This window comes from Ascaphus truei, chromosome 3 (assembly GCF_040206685.1).
Source record: "Ascaphus truei isolate aAscTru1 chromosome 3, aAscTru1.hap1, whole genome shotgun sequence".
Taxonomy (NCBI): domain Eukaryota; kingdom Metazoa; phylum Chordata; class Amphibia; order Anura; family Ascaphidae; genus Ascaphus; species Ascaphus truei.
This window is the reverse complement of record NC_134485.1, coordinates 197,210,153-197,230,660: the sequence shown is the minus strand read 5'-3', so window position 1 is coordinate 197,230,660 and position 20,508 is coordinate 197,210,153.

Sequence of the window (20,508 nt, the reverse complement as noted above, 5' to 3'; positions counted from 1 at the left end):
GTACCAACAAGAATACAAAATACAAAGCAAAGCCTAACCCTGACCTCAAGAACACCATACAATATCAACAATTACATCTATCTAATTGTAAAATACTTTAAACACAAAATAAAGCATAGCAGCATAGACAAATTATTTTAAAACACATGAAAGAAAGCTTTTAAAAAAACATCATTTCTTACCCTGTATGTATATATCTCTCTAGACATACATACATACATACATACATACATACATACATACAGTGGCAAGAAATTATATACCACCAAAAAAAAAAACCACATGTTAAAAAACCTTGTAAAAAAATGAACAAGTTAAATAAAATACATTTCTTTAGTTCACTTACCATTACTTGGCCCCACCGACTCCCGTTGAACACCTTACTCACGTACAAAACCACCAGGCACAGGAACCCATAAAATAAAAAACCATAAAAAAATAAACATTACACTAAAAATCCAAATCAATCCACGGGTCTTCTACTTGTAATCCCTCTTCATCTGTATTCTTCTTTCTTCTACCTTCTTCCGGGGTCTTCTTCCCGTCTTCGGCCACGCCCTGTCCTTCTTCTTCTGTAGGAGGTCCTTCCTCCTCGGCGTCTGGCTTCAAAATGAGACGACATAGGCTTTTAAAGGCCTATGATGTCACATTTTCGTCATGGTTCCCACGGTCCTGATTGGGCCGTGAAAACCATGTGTTTTGGCCGATCAAAAAAAAAAAGATGACGTCACTTAAAGGCAATGAAAGCACAGCCAATCAGAATGGCTTTGCTTCAATTGCCTTTAAGATGACGTCATGAAAAGAAACATGGCCATCCCCACATGGTACGGTAGCCAATCAGAGCGTGGGAACTCCATCCCTACTCTGATTGGCTCTAGTATACCATGTGACAGAGGCTTGGGGGAGAACGGACGTGACGTCATAGCCTGTCACATGGTACTAGAGCCAATCAGAGCGTGGGAAGTCTATCCCTACTCTGATTGGCTCTAGTACCATGTGACAGACTTTCAATGACGTCACATCCGTTCTCCCCCAAGCCTCTGTCACATGGTATACTAGAGCCAATCAGAGTAGGGATGGAGTTCCCACGCTCTGATTGGCTACCGTACCATGTGGGGACGGCCATGTTTCTTTTCATGACGTCATCTTAAAGGCAATTAAAGCAAAGCCATTCTGATTGGCTGTGCTTTCATTGCCTTTAAGTGACGTCATCTTTTTTTTTTTGATCGGCCAAAACACATGGTTTTCACGGCCCAATCAGGACCGTGGGAACCATGACGAAAATGTGACGTCATAGGCCTTTAAAAGCCTATGTCGTCTCATTTTGAAGCCAGACGCCGAGGAGGAAGGACCTCCTACAGAAGAAGAAGGACAGGGCGTGGCCGAAGACGGGAAGAAGACCCCGGAAGAAGGTAGAAGAAAGAAGAATACAGATGAAGATGGATTACAAGTAGAAGACCCGTGGATTGATTTGGATTTTTAGTGTAATGTTTATTTTTTTATGGTTTTTTATTTTATGGGTTCCTGTGCCTGGTAGTTTTGTACGTGAGTAAGGTGTTCAACGAAAGTCGGTGGGGCCAAGTAATGGTAAGTGAACTAAAGAAATGTATTTTATTTAACTTGTTCATTTTTTTACAAGGTTTTTTAACATGTGGGTTTTTTTTTGGTGGTATATCATTTCTTGCCACTGTATGTATGTATGTATGTATGTATGTATGTATGTATGTATGTATGTATGTATGTATGTATGTCTAGAGAGATATATACATACAGGGTAAGAAATGATGTTTTTTTAAAAGCTTTCTTTCGTGTGTTTTAAAATAATTTGTCTATGCTGCTATGCTTTATTGTGTGTTTAAAGTATTTTACAATTAGATAGATGTAATTGTTGATATTGTATGGTGTTCTTGAGGTCAGGGTTAGGCTTTGCTTTGTATTTTGTATTCTTGTTGGTACATATATTTTTTCACAGGCTAAATTGTTATGTTAAAGGCTTGAATTTGTTAATTGTTTAATTGTTAGGGATGGAATGTAAATTGTTTAGGGATGTCATTAATGAATGGTAATTGATTTATGTTTACTGGATTGGATAAAATAGTTTACTTGTTTGGAGGTATTTGTATTTTGCTTGCAATGTTATTGTTAACATCCATTTGCAGAATGTATATGCTGCATAGATTGGATGCATCATATATACTATGTAAATGCAATGTGTTGATTGGCATTAGAGGTATTTGATTGGCATTTGATGATTGTGATTGTAAGTTCAGTTAGGATTATTAAAGTAAATTAATTTTATTGTAGAGTGTCTGTATGGAGAAGTGTTATTTGGAGTACAGCATGTTTTTGTTAACCCTTCTACATTTATTTGTATATTGGTTCATCATGTGTGTGTGTATATATATATATATATATCACTCTCTCTCTCTGTATATATATATATATTTGCATGATGAAGCCACTGTACAAATTCATGGGTGAAGGGTGGGTATTGGGTCAGTGTGCCTTAACCCCTTAATTACCTTTGCGGTTATTATCCGATAAGGTGTTTAAGGGGTTAATTGATATCTGAATGCAATTGCAATGTATTGGCTTTGTTTTGGCTATGTATTTTGTGGGCAAGACAAGGATGTTGCTGGCGACGGAGACTTCTTATTGATGAGGTCAGTAGTACTTAATTTATTTGAATATGCTAGTTAATGTTTTTAATAATGGGCAAATAATCTATTATCCCTATCTGGATAATAGTTATTTTGCACATTATTGTACTGTAGGTGTTGGGGGGGGGGGTATGTATTGAATGTATAGGCCAGGTTTATTTTGTTTACATTCAGGGTTTGTTCCGTGGTTCTGCGTGGGACCTCTGGAGACCACCTGTGGGTCTCCTCAGGTATCTCACGGGTATCAGGCTGGTGGTTCCACGGGTGACACCTGGGGGGATGAAGCGGTGGCCTCACATCTGTGGGGGCACCGCGGACCCGTAGTCTGTGGGGATGAAGCGGTGGCCTCACATCTGTGGGGGCACCGCCGACCCATAGGTGTGGGGATGAAGATGTGTGGTCCCACTTCTGTGGGGGCACCGCGGACCCGTAGTGAGCACTCGTGAGTTCCCCAGACCCCCGTGGGAACCACCCGAGGCCCCGCAGACACCTCTGGGTCTGACTCGGGGCTCCCAGACATCCTTGGGCCTACCGTGGGGACCCAATTGTGGCCCACAGCGATGCAAGTAGACCACCTGGGGGCCATGGTGCTGGCGGGACCCACCAGCACACCTCCAGAACCTGTTTGAAAAGGGCTGCTGGTACCCTGTAGGTCTGTCAGGTGCCCCGCCAGCCCACCGGGGACTCGCGTGGGGCTGCGTTATGAACCCTGTTTGTAAAAGGATAAATCTTGTATTTATGGGGGGGCACAGGGGGTGGGTAATGTATTTATTAAATATAATGATGTTTATTGTGGGTCACTGTATTGTTTTTATTGTGGGTACTGGGGGTTGGGGCAGGGGGGTTCCCCAACGGTATGTGGGTAGGCCTCCCTTGTGGGTGGTGGTTGAGGGTGGTTAGGCCTCACAGGGTGGGGGGTTAGTGGGGGATGGTATGTAGGCGTCCCGAGTGGTGGGTGAGGGTGGGTTAACCCCTTAATGACTGTAGCGGTTAATAACCGCTATGGTGATTAAGGGGTTAGGGGACATTACATTGGATGTTTTCATTCTTGTGTCTGTTTTGCAGCAGCGGAGGGGCCATGGGCAGGATGAAGAGGAGGATTGCCTTCATCGTGGCAGCCAGACATGGGTGGTAAGTGCTATATGTATTTAATGTATTTATTGTTGTTTATGTATTTAAAATGGGCACACTCACTATTATCCCTTTGTGGATAATAGTAATTGTGGCCATTACTATATTGCATATGTTAAGGGGGGGAGGGGAATTTATTTATAAGTATGTATGTGTTTAGACATTAATTTGGGGGGACACATAATTGGTACCGTAGGCCTGCGGGTAACACCCGAGGGCCCCCGCCGGCCTATAGTATCATTGATGTGCATATATGTGTATGTTAGGGTGTATATTTATTTATTTAGATTTATTTATTTATTTAGTGTGGTGCTGCTGTGTGTGATTATTTTTTATTGTGGGTAGTGGGGGTGGGTGAAGGGGGTATTAGCCCCAACGGTGGTTGTTTAGGGCTTGCGGGTGGGTAGCGGAAGGCCTTAACCCCTTCATGAACATAGCGGTATTAACTGCTACGGTCGTGAAGGGGTTAAGTGCATCCGCAACCCCCCCGCAAGTCCTAAACAAACAACAAGGGCCAAATACCCCCTTCACCCACCCCCGCTACCCACAATAAAGCTGGCACGGTGGGTTAACCCCTTCATTGCCTTAAAGGTTAGCCGCTAAGGTAATGAAGTGGGCTGTACATGCCTTTTTCCTGCCTCGGATTCATGCCGGGGGTCTCCGGTGTGGGTATCAGCTCCGGAGACCCCCAGCATCAATCACAGACAGGAAAAAGGGCTGATTTTTTCTAAGTGTCGCCCTTGCCGATGCTTCTCCTCCACCAACTTGCCAACTTTAGTTGGCGGGCTGGATTCCCGATAAACTCTCCAATCTGGGGTGCCGATCAGCACCGAAGAGCTGAGCGGGGCTACCTGAATTCAGCCGGGTTCAAAAAGTGCCGATAAGTGGCTCATCGGCAGCCGTCTCCCAATAATTTTTTATCGGGAGGAAAAGTTGCCGATAATTCCCACTTATCGGCATTTACTGAATCGGGAGGGCAAAAAATGCTGAAAAAAGCCTTATCGGCGCTTACTGCTTAGAGCCCATAGTTCCCGAGATACAGGCCCCCCTGCTTCCCAAGATACAGGCCCCGTTTTGGGGTGCCGGTACCTCCAATGCATGTAAATGTCTCGCATCACGTGAACGAGACATTTCAATGCATAGGAAATACTGGCACCCCATAATGGGCCTGTATCTCGGGAAGCACAGGGTTCCCGGACCTGAAACCAATGCGGTTCAGCTCCGGAGACACCCTGCACACGTACACTAGTAATACAATTGGAATTTTAAAAGAGAGGCGGCTCTCTCTCTCTCTCTGCAGCAGATAGAACTCGCCGGGTGAGCCCTTTTCAGAGGGCCGATCATCTTGGCACCGGCAACTCGCCATTTTTGGAAATGTTGCTCTCACTGGTATTCGGGGCTTTTGGCATGAAAGCGTGACAGCAACGCTGACAAAAATGGCGATTTAAAAACCCTGGCGATTTTTTCTGTCGGACTTTAGTGCAGGACTATGTCTGGTTTCTTTTTGTAGCTTGCCAGAGCTTTCACTAACATAAGTAACAGGGCGTTCATCTTTTTTTGCGATATGCCTAATTGCAGATCGTACAGTCTGTCCTGTGCCTGCTAGCGGGCCCAATGTACAAATGATTGACCTGTGAGTCAAACTTATTTTGTTTTAAGTGTTTTGCTTAATGCGAAGACAAAAACAGTGTCAGTTTCAGAACAGTTTTTTCTTTTTCACTTATCAGTCCTACCTATCTAGATCTTATACACGAGCAGCTAAAGGAGCAGAGCCACTGAAGGTTTGACCACTTCATTTATTTTTCTCATTAACCTTTCACTGACTGTGTGGACTCTTGGTGCTCATTTGCAAGCTGCTTTCTTGCAAGCTGTGTTCAACTTTAACTGTACCATTAGTGGATTCTTGCTACCCTGCTATTAGCTGTTTAGCTGTATTTAGCTTACACTATATGTTTACTAGCTATTTTCAGGGGTGTCTGATTTGACCAGGTATAGGGGAAGGGAGGCTTAGGGAAGTACCTCTCTGTCCTTTTGGACCAGGGGGAATGGGCCAGATGAAGAGGTAGTCCCTCGAAACGTCGCCCCCCTAGCATACTTTCCGTTCTCCGTTTTTTTTGTGTATATTCCTTGTGTTTCATGTTTTTTCCCCTTTTCCTTCTTTCCCCCCCCCCCACCCCTCACTTTGTGACATGCCCATTTGTGATACTGGTTTCTGCAAACACATTTGATTTATTTCTGGTTCATTTTATTATTAAATGTTTATTCTGCATTACAACTGTTTTCATCATTTAGCTATTTGACAGTGAGTGCTGGTACTTACGTAGATTTGTTAGATCTTATGTATGGTTTGCAGGATCTCTCTAACATTTTTATCTGTTCACCTGGTAACCCTTCAGCTTCTGCTGAGGTCGCTGTGCTAATCCTGAATAAGAGCATCCCGAAATCTTAGGGCTCGATATTGCCACCTTGCTGGCAACGCCCCCACAAAAATGTAAGGGAATGGTATCTCATGAGAACAATTAGGATCCTGTGAACCAAGAAGACTTTGCCCCCCTTTTGGCCTGTGTTTCGCATAATTTTTAATTAACCTAACTGGGCATACTTGTTTGTTCTTATTCTCTTCCAAGTGCATCCATGCACCTTTTCCTGCATGGTCCGTTGTCAATTTGTGTATTTTGCATGCAATGGTTTTCCGGCTGATAATTACATTCTTATTAAGCTACCCTGAATTGTTGCTATACTTTGCAAAAGCCTTCACTTCGCTAAATCTGAAAGCGGCGATGGGTGCTGAATGAATGTATGCCTGTAAGCAACGCTCAAACACAATGTGAAATCAGAATCTTGACAGCAGGTTGTCATGGTAGACCAGGTCTTTTAACACCATTTATATTTAAGGGATCAGTCACAGGGCAAAACAAGGCAGTGAAATAAAATGAGGTTAATTTTGGATAAGACCTTGGAAACACACAATAATACAAAACTATACACACTTACGGGGGTCTGAGAATGAGATCTACTTTTCTTAGGTGCAAGGACCCACTTCAGATGGGTTACCCCTGTCCGCTTCTCTGCTTCAGGATATCAGAGTGCTGAACACGCAGCAGACACTCTGACATGTACAGTACCTCCAGCTGGTCAAAGTCCAACTCCACACTCCTTCCCAGAGTGTCCCTCAGATGGTCTTCTGAGGGAATCTCCACACTCCTTCCCAGAGTGTCTCTCCATCTGAGGGTATCTTAAAGCTCTGACCAGCAGCACCCCTTATATAACCCTCTGTGGCTATCCTATACATGGGAGGATGCTGCTGGCCAATCAGAGCATGGATTAGATTGGTGCAACAAAATCCAGAGGAGGGTGTGCTAAGGCACTCAAGACCTCCCACTGAGTAGGATCCTCAAAGTCTGGACAGTACAATGCTCTTACTTCCAGATCTGATCAGCAGCCTGTCACCCCCGCCACCCCCCCCCCCCCGCCCCCTGTCCCAACTCTGGTTTTAATCCTATTATTTCTATGGAGAGCTTCAACTAAGTGAATTGCTTACTCTTTTTCCATAGAATTGACAGTAACAGTGGAATATCTCATTTACTTTCTTGCATGTTAATTTCATCACCACACAATACCAAGTATCTAAGCTGGGAGGAATTGCTAACACAGGCATAAATACAGACATAAGCTAATTATGTAAAAGACAGGACTTAGAATTACACACAGCTAGCCCAAATCACATCATAAGACAATGCCGCCTTTCTATACTGTTGGAAGGATTGTCACAAGGAATAACAGAATACATGCTTTGAAATACATTCTTACAGACATGGGTTACATTTATACATTCCCTGTTCTTCCACAGATATTAAAGACATTTGGCTGGATGAAATATTACTAGGACAGCCAAGTTCCACTTTTTTTAGGGGTAAATAGTTGGGATTTCTCTTAATTAGGTCCCCCAGTTACCCCTACCGTCACACAGGTGTATTCACTCCTTGAGAAATATAAAATGTTTCAAAATGTAATATTTTCTGACTAAATTGTTTCCTGGAAAGAAAAAAGAATCTGTTTCATGTCTTCCTTACTAAATTGACTTGCAACACACTACAATGTGATTTTTATGGTCAAATTAACTTACCCATTCTTAGACGTTTTATGTGCACATTTTGATGTTTTACTATTACCACTTGTAGTCACTTTGGTGCTATAAAAACTGGTTGGTACTGTATTGCAGTTACCTCTATTAACATTATTGGGTCTAAACAGCATATTGTCACCAATTTTACCGTCAAATTTTCCAAAAACAGTGGTTTCTATACTGTATAACATTCTTAAAGGTGCAATCCTACATCATCGGCCAGAAAACATACTTTTAAAAAGTCTATCTAGTATTCCTAAACAAATCTAATGATGTTAATAGCAATGGTTTGGCTGGTTTGCTTTTTGGAAATGAGTGACAAGTTACTTTCTTCAGGGGCCTATGAATAGGGTGATCACATTCGTCCTGGAAAAAAACGGGACCAATGCTGCGCATGCGCAGACACGAGCGTCGACAGTGTATGCGCGAATGGTGAGCACCGGCTGCGCATGCACAATGGGAGCTTGCTGACCACTTGTGTGCATGCATCATCGGAACTTGCTGGTCGCTCATGCCCACAAGTGGCCGGCAAACACCGATCGCACATGCGCCGCCACGACACAGAAAAACAGGGACAGTGGGCAGAAAAGTCGAGACTCGGGTCAAACGACCAAAAACCGGGACTGTCTCGGCTAAACTGGGACGTCTGGTCACCCTACATATGAATAGAGCAGTTTTTGTCAATCAAGTGTTATCTTTACCATTATCCCACCCTGTTCTTATCAGAGAATGAATAAAGATAATTAAGTGCCTGTACAAGGCTTTCTGAACACTCAGGACATCACACAAACAGGAGTAGCCAGAGGAAATCTAAATAAATAAAATATAAACTGAAGAAACATATAGTTGTCAGACTTGGGGGGGCGGGGGAGTTTCTATCACCCCTGTGACACCCCTTAAACATGTCACTGGAATTAGTTTGCTTTGGTTCTAGGAGGGGTTGCCACTGTAACTGTTACAGCTTCTAGCTTGTAGTGTTGTTTTGTTTAATAATGACTGCAGTGTTTCATGTCGCTTTATAAGACTAGCATTTTACATGCTCTCCTATTACAATAAACTTGTATCAGCTTCTACCATGTCCGTGCTGCATTTCACTGTTCATGAATAACAAACTGAAATCGTTATGTTGCTGTGTGACTGTTCTGCTAACTTGTCTAATAATCTTTTTTTTTTTTTTTTATGGTGCATGCTATGTTTTACCATTGATGGCAGTAATTGTATATAGTCACTTTAATGGGGACATTGATTTACTGTAAGAGTAAACCTGTAAAATGTAAAATATTTGCAACCTTTGCCATTGAAAAGCTTAGCCTTGCAGTCATGCAAATCAGAGCATGTCTTCTGATGACCAAAATAGGGGCACATGGTCTCTTTCCTTTGGTGTGCAAATCAATATTGTTTCTGGAGATAAGAAAAAGGTGATAGCAAGACGAAAGCCAACCAGTGTGACAATCTTACTACCTCAAATGTGAACAAAAGGTTTCAAAACCATAGCCAATGGAAAGACCAGGACATGTACAGCCGCGGCCCCTTTTATTCTCCAACATCTCCGAATTTTTCTGGGATTTTTTTCCGAATGCCACGCACTTTACCGCACTTCACCACGTTCATGCCGCATTCTGACTACATTTATACCGCATTCATGTTGCATTCACACCCGCAGTTGATGCACGGTTGATGTGTTTATTGATAATGGTTCGGATTTAAATGGTTGCAATTCTTCGCGTATCTGCCAGATGGCAGATATTCATGAATTTTAATGCGCATGCGCTTCAGTAATGTGTCGACTTGCAGGTGTTTAAAAAAAATACCACAGTGGTCCATTGTAAATTGGCCTTGGGACTGAAGGAAGAAGTTACAATAATGTATCAATTTAGGCTTTTCATATTAAAAAAAGACAAGCACAGTTTCTGGTCTGGTTATTGTAGAGTCCCGCCATGAGTGCACAACTGCAGTCCGTGTTCCAAAAACCCGACAGAACGTACGCTTATTTAATATGGGCCACGATTAATGCAACAGATGATAAGATGGCAACAGTTGTTCAAATTTATCATAGAAAAAAACGTGTAAAAGCTCCAGGAGGTCTGGAATGATGCCCTTAGGCAGTAATAAGATAATAGGAGTTGACACCGGAAAATAGAGATTAAAGGGCTGCAGTTTTATAAATAACAGATTGATGGGAGTAACAAGGAGGGAACACAGTGGGGACAACCAATTGTGATATGCAATCACTAAGTCCCCCTAGCCCCGGCTATGCCCGGTGTGGAGTACCCTCTACTCACGATGATACACCGCCTTAGTCACCCTTTCTTGCAGTTGCTGCCCTGACGCTGCCAAAAGCATCTCCTCCAGGCATCCGGTGGTGAAGCAGATTCTCTCAAACAGCTTGAGAAAGCACCACAGTGGGCGTGAAACGCGTGGGAGAGTAGTTAGTACTGTCTGTTTTTTTTTGTTTTTTATGTAGTTCATTAAAGCATACTTTTAAACCTCTTTTTTGCTGGTGAGTGTCTATTTTTTGCATTATGGAGCGGCTGGATAATCCATTCTTACCTTGTTCTAGTTCAAATTTATCAGAATTTTTTCGAAAACTATGACTTTTACAAATTTTCGCCAGATGCTCATGTGTGGAAGCGTGCAATAAGGAAAAAGTTATGTAGCGATCCATGTTTTTTTCGTATTGATCCCGATTTTATTGGAGGGTATTGGTGTGTATCACCGGGTTTTTCCCGTATCTATGATCATGAAGACGGCAAAAGGCGAAAGGTCGTGTTAAAACCAACTAAGAAACGTCAGTCGCTGGCAAGCAATGCGACAGCCACAGCGACAGCGACAGTGCCAGCTTCCAATAACGGTCCGACCGTCAGTGAAAACCTGGTGACCTGCAACCCTTGCTGTCTGTCCCCGCCCGGATACCTGCAACCTGAGCTGGATTTTGCATACAGTTTCGAGCAAGCTTGCATCTACCTAAGCGATTTCCAGCCTCATCAGCTGACTACAGGTGTAGTAGTCTCGCTGTCACCTGTCAACGACGTGTATGATCAAGAATACGGGACTGGCAGTGGCTCGGCGCCAGCTGATTGGGAAAGTCTATGGTGAGTAATGTTGCAGTATTTTATTCTGTTTATTTTATTTTGAAAATATCAATATCAGTGCGATTCAAAAGTCAAGCGATTCTCCTGTAAGCAATATCATTGGCTGAGCGGCATCTACAGTAGATACTGCACAATTGGTGAAAAGCTAGGCGCATGCGCATTGGAACCTTCTTGAAACGCATACTGTATGCGTGTCATCACATCGACGGTAGGCACATGCGCATGTGAACAGGAGACGCCCCCCGAGAAAATTATTGGTGGGACTGACTGTGGGAACTTCTTTAGGGGACTGACTGACCATTACAGTAAAACTTGTACTTTTATTTTTCCTCAGAAAAGAAAACTTTGTCATCTCATGAGGAAAACGGCAAATGGATGGATTTTGATGGATAATATCGCTTTGTGTTACAATGCCTGCACATTGCTGAATCTGAGTAAAAAAAAACAAGTACCAGAGTCTACAGTTTAGTGGCCGTTGTTATTGAGTAGGATAGAATACCTGAAACAGTATGCTGATGTTTTCAGACCGTATACAATACTTTTTTATATATACTGTCTAATAAACCCGAAAAAATAAAAAGTATGCATTTATTCTACATGTATTATGTTAGTATGGTTTCTCCTTTATTAAAATACAGCAAGTCAAAACATGTACAGCACAACAGTATGGTGTTATTAAAAAAAATTCTTTATACAGGAAATTTAAAACACGCAACATCTCCTTTATTAAAGTACAGCAAGTCAAAACATTTCCAGAAACATTTACAAAAAATAAACAGTTGAACAGTCACGCAAATTCGATACCCACCAGATTGTCCTTCCAGGGCCGATGCCTTGTATGGCGCAAAATGCCATTAATGGAGTCTCGAACGATTTTCATTAAAGGATCTGTTATTGAAAAATAGCGCCACAATTCCTCCACAATAGTCCTTACATTTTCAGGAAGCGCCCTTTTTTCATGATTTCCTTCGTAGTTCACTTTGTAGACCCACCCGCAGTACACCATGTAGGACATGTGGTGCTTAAAAATTAACATGCCATACTTCTGGGGTAAACCAGCACTCATCACCGTATACTTCTCCCTGAGTACCGGTGGCAGCTCGCGCAGGATGATGTCGGGCATCGTATCGATGCAAGCGTATGTAGGTTAGGTTCTGGGAGCTGGTGTTCTTCTGTGAGCGGGTGTACTTGTGGCGGCGGGCTAGGGTAGGTTGTCTGGGAGGAAGCTTTCCTCCTGTCTTGGTCGTTGTGTTGTCTCCTGGCGTGGTCTTTACGGGGTTGTCATGTTATCCTCCTCCTCAAGGGCATACATGTACACAAATTCTTCTGGTGGAGGGGGTGCGCTTGGTGTTGGAAGGCGGTCGAAGGTCCCATTCATCACATCCATGCCACCCTCCTGCTCCGGCGTCTGGGATACAGGGGCATGAACACCGAGCAAATGATGTATCCCCACTATGTCAGTCTCTATCTTCTCCATCCGTTGATCCATCTTCTGCATCCGTTGATCCATATTTTGCATGGTCTCCAGAAGCAGATCTATCTTTACCAGCATAGTAGAGTTCCCGGGGATATCCACACTTATCTCATTCAGCATGACGTCTAACAAGCTGGTTCTTGTGCATGGGGTGCTGTGGACATCTGGATGGATTGGTGCTAAGGAGGATAAGATGGGGGTTCCATGGAGAGAAGCGGCAGCGTCGTCGAAGAAGAATGGATGAGGTAACCTGTGGATTTCCGGGAGAGGAGAAGCGGCAGCGTCGTCGAAGAGGGATGGAGAAAGGGACCTGTGGATTTCCGGGCGAGAAGCGTCAGAGTCGTCTAAGCGTAATGGAGAAATTGACCCGTGGATTTCAGGGGCACAAGCGTCAGCATCGTCGAAGAGCAGTGGCGAAGATGGCCTGTGGGTTTCCGGGAGAGAAGGCGCAGCGTCGTGGACACGTAGTGGAGAAGATGGGCTGTAGATTTACAGGAGAGCGGCGGCAGCGTCGTGGACGAGTAGTGGAGAAGATGGGCTGTAGATTTCCGTGAGAGCGGCGTCAGAGTCGTCGAAGCATAAACGAGGAAGTGGCCTGTGGGTTTGATGGGTTGGCTGCCATTTGTTTTGCGTTGTGTGTACATCACCGAATTTCTTCTTGACATAATAAGGCTTACCTGTTTTAAAACCCTTAGCCTTTGGGGTCAGCAGAAGGTTTTCTTTATTAGCCTTAGCCTGTCGCTTTGGCCTTGGCTTGTAAACGGCTGCCGCCGCCGCCGCCTTTCGCTTTTTCTGCATGACAGGCACGGCAGAGGCGAGTTGGTTCCTGCGTCCGTAGAATCGGGGTTGATCCATGGAAGCAGATGGCACAATGCAGTATCTGAACAAGGGCAAGTTCAGATAAAGATCATTGAGTTGTGGGCTATGCAAAGTGTGTAACCTTTTATGCATGGCGACGAGGTACAGGTGTTGAAAGTGGGCGTACTCCAATGTGAGTCATTAACATATAAATACACCATCCATTTTGTGGATTCATTGCACATTGAATACACATCGACTACACATCGAATATACATTCTTGTGTTTGTATTTCTTTCTACTCACAGCAATGCCTGTTAAAAAGATTTCAAAGGATCTCAGCATGAGAATTAAGGAGATGTACACGAGCGTATAACGAATTGCAGATATTCAACGCTGGTTAGCTGCTTCTGGCCTCGTTGTGCCATAAACCACCGTGTGCTATCATGCACACGGAAAAATCAAACAACGCACGAGGACACCAACGGTAACTAACGCGTAAGTATATTTATATAACTATATAATACAGTATATCTATTATTGTTTATATTGCTGCATATTAATAGAACTATATATTGTGTAGATCTATCTAATTTTATAGTTATTTCAGTATATTTATATAACTACAGTATATCTATTGTGTACTGTATATTGCTGCATATTAATAGAACTATATATTGTGCAGATTTTTCTAATTTTATAGTTATTTCGGAATATTTATATAACTACAGTATATCTATTGTGTATATTGCTGCATATTAATAGAACTATATATTGTGTAGATCTATCTAATTTTATAGTTATTTCGGTATATTTATATAACTACAGTATACAGTAGAGGCAACGTTTATTCTAACATTTGCCGTAAACTAGCCGGGTTACATTCTGGGTATGTGCTGGGTATGTGCTGGTTATGTTCTGGGCTAGTTTGAGGCACGTTTAAGGCATTTCTGCATTGACTAACGACCCATAGGATTAACACAGCAGGGATCCCTGGCATTCCAATTCAGTTTGAATGGGACTGACAGGGACCCCCGCTGTTAATCTGATAGGCCATTAATCAATGCAGAAATGCTGGGGCTAGTTTAAGGAAAGTTTAAGGCATGTATTCAGAATGTACCTGGGTGTTTCCTGGGTTTTTTGGGGAATTGCCACTGGTTTTTGTTCGAATAAGAGTTGCCTCTACTGTATCTATTGTTTATATTGCTGCATATTAATAGAACTATATATTGTGTAGATCTATCTCATTGTATACTATTTTTACTGCAAATGATGTGCTGTGCTTGTGGCCTACTGCACTGTAACTTACCGGATTGTTGTTTTTCTGTACATTGTAGGGAGATAACTCTTCTGGTCGACAAAATAAGTGAAGAGAATGATGAGAAGAGTGCATTAAGGGTCAAATACACTCTGCAGCAAAATCACAATCTCACTGTATCCGAGACCAGCATAAAGAAGATGAGACACAGAATTGGATGGAAATATGGACGTGTGAGGTTAGTACTGGACAGTACAGGAGATAAAAGTGTTGTTTAAGAAACTGTACTGTACCTCTAAAATTATTTATTCCTTGTCATTACAGAGCGTACCCTATGATAAGGGATGTTAACAAAATCAAGAGAGTGGTCCAGGCCCAGGCATGGATCGACAGTGGAGAAACTTTCCAGGATTGCATCTTCACTGACGAGTCTACTGTTTCGCTGGAGAGATTTGCCACCTTTGCATTCCACAAAAAATGTCGCATATCTATGAAGCCACGTCCAAAACACCCAGTGAAGATGCATGTGTGGGGTGCCATCTCTAGGCGTGGACCAGGATGCATCGTCATCTTTGAAGGTACAGTAAAATGTATGTCACACGCTTGTGCCTTACGCACTGTACTGTACTAGTGTGCAGTTTTTTGAGCACTTTTCTTTTCTTGTTATAGGAATCATGAATAAAGCTTTCTTCCAAGAGAAAATTGTGCCTGAGATTGTGGAATAGATCACACGTGAGTTCCCGGATGGTCACCGTTTCTACCAGGACAACGATCCGAAGCACACAGCGTCAACAGCGCATATCCTTGAGCGCGGTATCAACTGGGTGAAGACGCCAGCAGAGTAAGTGCGGTAACCGTGTCTCATTTTTTCCCACTGTTTTTACTGTGTACTGTATCTCTTTAGCTAATTGTCCTTTTTTTCCCCCTCCCTCCAATGACAGATCACCAGACTTCAATCCTATCGAAATGGTCTGGCATCAGCTGAAGGACCATATCCGAAAAGTCGTGAAACCCTCCAAAAAGGATGAGTTGGCGCAAGGCATACTGAGTTTTTGGAACGATGTACTCAACGTGGAACGATGCAATAAATATATTGACCATATTGTGACTGTGTTGCCCATTGTGCTCGCGCGTAATGGGCAAGCATCAGGAAGGTAGTATGGTATAGTACTGTACTGTAGTATTGTAAGTACAGTATGATACAGGTAAGTATGGCACAGATTTTTTCTTTCCTGGTAGTCAGAGTATACAGTAGTTCCAGTATAGACTAGTTTGACAGTACTAACTGCATACTGTAGTCCAATATGGAGTAGCTATACAGTACACAATGCATAATACAGTATGCACCTAACTGCTCAATTTTGTTCTTTCCAGAGAGAGCAGCACCAGCCATCTGGTTACAAAGTATTTAACAGTAGTCACAGTATACAGTAGTTCCAGTCTAGACTAGTTTGACAATACTAACTGCATACTGCAGTCCAATATGGAGTAGCTATACAGTACACAATGCCATAATACTGTATGAACCTAACTGCTCAATTTTTTCTTTCCAGAGAGAGCAGCACCAGCCATCTGGTTACAAAGTATTTAACAGTAGTCACAGTATACAGTAGTTCCAGTATAGACTAGTTTGACAGTACTATACAGCACACAATGCCATAATACAGTATGCACATAACTGCACTAATTTTTTGTTTTTTTGTCTTTTCAGAAAAAAGGGATGGACTGGGGGAGATGGGGTATCGTGTTAAGTCTGTGAACTGTTTGTACAGTTAAGTGTACAGTATCTAAACTGCAGTCATGATGTACACAAATCCTCTCCTCTCTCAATGAACTACTATACTGTAGACAGAATGAGGAAGAAGATAAAGACGGAAAAAATTATATTACTATATACAGGTAAACCCCGTTATCGCGCGACCCGTTATAATGCGAATCGGTTATAACGCGGTTTTCACGTGGCTCCCGGTTTTTTTTGTTTTTTAAATTTAAAAAAAAAAATTTGCACACTGCACACACTGCACACACTGCACACACTGCACACACTGCACACACTGCACACACTGCACACACTGCACACACTGCACACACTCTCACTGCACACACTGCTCACTGCACACACTGCTCACTGCACACACTGCTCACAGCACACACTGCTCACTGCACACACTGCTCACTGCACACACTGCTCACTGCACACACTGCACAGTGCACACTGCACACACTCTCACTTCACACTGCACACTGCACACTCTCACTGCACACACTGCACACAGCACACTGCACACACTCCCTGCACACACTGCTCACTGCACACATAAACACACACACACACACACACACCCATAAAAACACACACACACACACACACACACACCCATATACACACCCACATACACACACACCCATATACACACACACAGTTTCTCTCCCATATATACATTCACACACACACTCTCTCACTCTACACAGACGGGGGGGATCGGAACAAAGGAAAGGCCGCGACCAGCACCCCCACCCGCTCCCCTCCCCCTCCTCCCGTGCAGCCAGCGGGAGCGCCGGGGACAGCGGTGGGGAGAAGAAACCCCCCGCTACCACCTCCAGGCAGGCAGCGGGAGCACCGGGCACATGGGGGGGATCAGAGGTAAGTGGGAACCCGAGGGACATCCCCGCTCCCATCTCCTGCCCCGCGAGCTGACACGCGGTGACGGGGGAAGCGGGAACCGGAGGGACATCCCCGCTCCCATCTCCTGCCCCGCGGGCTGTCACGCGGTGACAGGGGGAAGCGGGTACCGGAGGGACATCCCCGCTCCCATCTCCTGCCCCGCGGGGTGAAGGGTGCTGCGGGGGGGAGGGTGATGATGCGCCGATGCTGCCGGGGGGTGGCGGTTTTGGCCAGGGGGGAAAGGAACTCAGGCCTTTGGGAAACACTGTTCTAACTAGTTTTTTTTGCGGCGGCCATTTTGTTTTTGCGCGACCCCGTTACTAACGCGGTGGTCTCGGGGTGGACCCTGAGGACCGCGTTATAACGGGGTTTACCTGTATATATATTATTATATATTATATATTATTAATTAATATTATTATCAATGTGCAGAACTTAATAAAGACTGCATTTTGTATTATTCATGATTATTTTTATATTTGATTTTTTGTTCCTGATAAAATAAAATAAATATTTATTTACATTCATGATAATCATAATCATTGACAACCCCCCCCCCCCCCACCTACACCAAAGAAAAAGAAAGAATGACAAAAAGTGGTAATTTACTGCATCAACAACATGAATCAGATAATGGTTTTTTTAACTTTCATTTTCACAGTGATGTGCAAATCAGATTTACATATCAAATTCGAGAAGGGATTTTCAAAAACGTTACCGTAAACAAAGCCTCAAAGGGTTGGGGGGGGGTGGATGGGTGAGTCATGCGCAGTAATCATCAGCTAGCTCCCATCCCAAAGAGGATTACACGCAGGCGCAGAGAGGGGATGCTCGGCTAGGGACGGATTAAAAACACAATGGCAAGCTTCAGAAACTGAATGACTCTGTAGAGGTGTCTGTCGATAAGAGTTTCAAATCCTTGAGCGAGCCTTGCGTGGGTGCGTGGGGGAGGGGGGTACAGGGTACAGCTGCATGAAGGATTAGCTGTACTGCAGTTCAAAGAAATGGCATATTTTCAAAAGGCAGGTCATCATAATAATTCGATCCCTACACCCCCAAATACACTACATAAAAAGCACACAAATCAACCATGTGCAGTCAAACGCACAGTGTCGCAGTCAAAAGCTACAGCACAGATTGAATATCGTAATATCAAGATGGTTTAGGCAGGCTTGTGTGGAGAAAATAAAAATAAAAAATGAGGAGAAAAAAAATATTTTTTTTTTGGTCGCTCACTCTTAAACTTCGCAAGCAAGCAGTGGTGAATTTACAGTGGAGAAAATAATTCTTTTACAGTGGAGAAAATAAAAATAAAAAAATAAAATATCACTCTTGAACTTCGCAAGCAAGCAGGAATGTGATTGAAACCAGAAAGACACACATTCAAAGGAATGGTATGGGAGAGGTGTACTGCACTGTAGAGAAGATAAGAAGTTGAAATACCCTGCAGTGCAGTAAATTATCCTGTGTGTGTGGGGGCGAGCGAGGGGAGAGCGCTGTATATGACGAAATGTAATACTGTTACAGTACTGTACTGTACACGCCTATGCGTTTCAACAATTTTCAAATGAGACATACAGCACTGCAAATGCATGTATACATATGCAAATTTACAATTACTGCGCGCGCACACGCAGACTGTGTACTGACGTAGGTTGAACTGCTAAAGTATTAGACTTCGAAGACAACAGCTCGCGAACACCCCCCTGAGTTTTTAGATGGTATTGCAGTATTGCAGACAGCGATAATAAAATGCTAATATTACGAGCGCTATAATACCGCAATACACTCCGGGAAAAAAACAAACAAAATGCATCTGTCCGCGGTTATCAGAGTTGCGCCGATACGGCTGCACGAGGATAAAGGCGGCCGCCACTGTAGCCTTTAAGGCTCATTTGTACCTAGAAACCTTTACTGTTATCTTTCAAGCCCTGGTTATTAGTCTGCTCACATCTTCTGCTGTATTGACACAATAAACCAGTACTAATGTTAATGTGTCATTATTATTAATCATGTTTATAATTATGTCCCCGATTGAATATATTTCGGTCTTATTGACTAAAGATTATGAACTACAGTATTTACTATTTCAAACATCTGTAATTCTCTAATTCAACAAACGTGGTTTATTCACTAGCAGAACTTAACTTGAAACACCTCTCCTTTTTTGATACATATATATATATAATATTTATATATTTAATATTTGATATATATATATATATATATATATATATATATATATATATATATATATATATATAATCACCACTGTCATTAAGGTTATGGTGGGTAAAAAAAAGTGACAAAAACCCTCCACAGTAAAGCATAAAGCAACTGTAAATATTACTGTATGTTCATTTGCATGTCTTAGACAGGTCTGCAACCCTGTCTTTCCCCATTGTCACCCAGCATACAGCACTTCCACTGCAGCAAGGGATTCTGGGAAATGACATGCAAATGAGCACTCAGTGCCACCTTTTGTCTCAAGCTCGTATTACACAAACCAATCCTCAAGCCAATGCATGCTGTTTTAAACAATGCAAAAATGCATTGACTTGAGGATTGGTTTGTGTAATACGAGCTTGAGACAAAAGGTGGCACTGAGTGCTCATTTGCATGTCATTTCCCAGAATCCCTTGCTGCAGTGGAAGTGCTGTATGCTGGGTGACAATGGGGAAAGACAGGGTTGCAGACCTGTCTAAGACATGCAAATGAACATACAGTAATATTTACAGTTGCTATCTATATATATATATATATATATATATATATATACTGTATATATATTATAATTATATAATTATATATGTATATATATATATATATATATATATATATATATAATTATTATGGCAAAGTATCTATTAACAATGGTTCCTCGTGGTAATTATTGCATGACAAGCCTTGGCAAAGGCTTTGTAGAGATTTATTTTCAATTCCCCAAATGATTTTATTTTTTTGCAACATCATATATTTGCAAACGTTCACTTTGATGCTGTACCGCACATCCCTTTTATTTTTTTTTAAATAGTTCTATAATATTTCAAATAAAAATGTAACATGTTCAATCTTTTACTAAGGGCCCAGCATATTCAGTAACTTTTTACCATTTTATTTCCTCCAAGATTGATAAGGAAGTATTTTTCATTAATATTACATTTGGTCACCCATAGAAGTAATTGTGTGGAATACGGTCTTTATGGAGTTTACATAAAGTTTTAAGCTTTCTGTGATAGAAAATTGCTTCACTACCCTCTTTAGTTAATTGATAAACATCCACATACTGTATTTTCCGCCTAGT